The 622-nt window shown below is 51.3% G+C and overlaps 1 protein-coding gene across 1 annotated transcript in view; it reads right to left on the bottom strand.

The window, feature by feature from the left end:
* The window catches only part of wnt6b (wingless-type MMTV integration site family, member 6b), a 26,818-nt gene that overhangs the window by 17,981 nt on the left and 8,215 nt on the right, over positions 1-622 (bottom strand). The window lies entirely within an intron of this gene.

Below are 622 nucleotides of genomic sequence, written 5' to 3'. Positions count from 1 at the left end.
GCCCCCCCGGCCGGGGAGGAGAACCAGGGCGACTCCGCGGTTCTGTTCAGATAAAAAAAAAAAAAAATACCGAAAACGGAGATGAAGTAATCAGCCGGTTGGTTCTTCTCTGACCGCGCTCCGGGATTACGCACGGGACTGCCCCGGAACAGTGTTCCACTCAGGTACAGACGTCTGTGCGCCACAGTCCGACGGTGCGTTCTTCTCTGGTGATGAAGGGGAGGAAAAATGCGCTCCTCTCCTTCCACCTTGGTGTGACGTCGCTCCGGGCGCAGCGAAATCCTCGCTGTCACTCAAAGACCGAGAGACAGAAACTGCAATTAGCTTCAGGGAGACCGTGAGCCCCGTGGAGAGGGGGTAAACACACACGCGCACGCGCGCACACATTCATACCATACAATGTGTTTATGGTGGTCCAGAAATAAGAGCTTATGGAATGAGGTGATGTAAGTACAGGTGCGGCAGCAGCAGCAGATTTCTGTGCCAAAAGATTGGCACCGTCTGCGCCACCTGGACGGTGACGTCATCATGTTACACCGTTTGTCACTATCATCACCATCCATTGTTGTGCTTTGAGAAAAGAATTAGGTTAATAATTTATTATTTTTTGTCAAACTAAAGA

This window comes from Cynoglossus semilaevis, chromosome 16 (assembly GCF_000523025.1).
Source record: "Cynoglossus semilaevis isolate Cse_v1.0 chromosome 16, Cse_v1.0, whole genome shotgun sequence".
Lineage (NCBI taxonomy): Eukaryota > Metazoa > Chordata > Actinopteri > Pleuronectiformes > Cynoglossidae > Cynoglossus > Cynoglossus semilaevis.
Note: the sequence above shows the minus strand (reverse complement) of the source record. Positions and strands in the feature narration are given on the sequence as shown.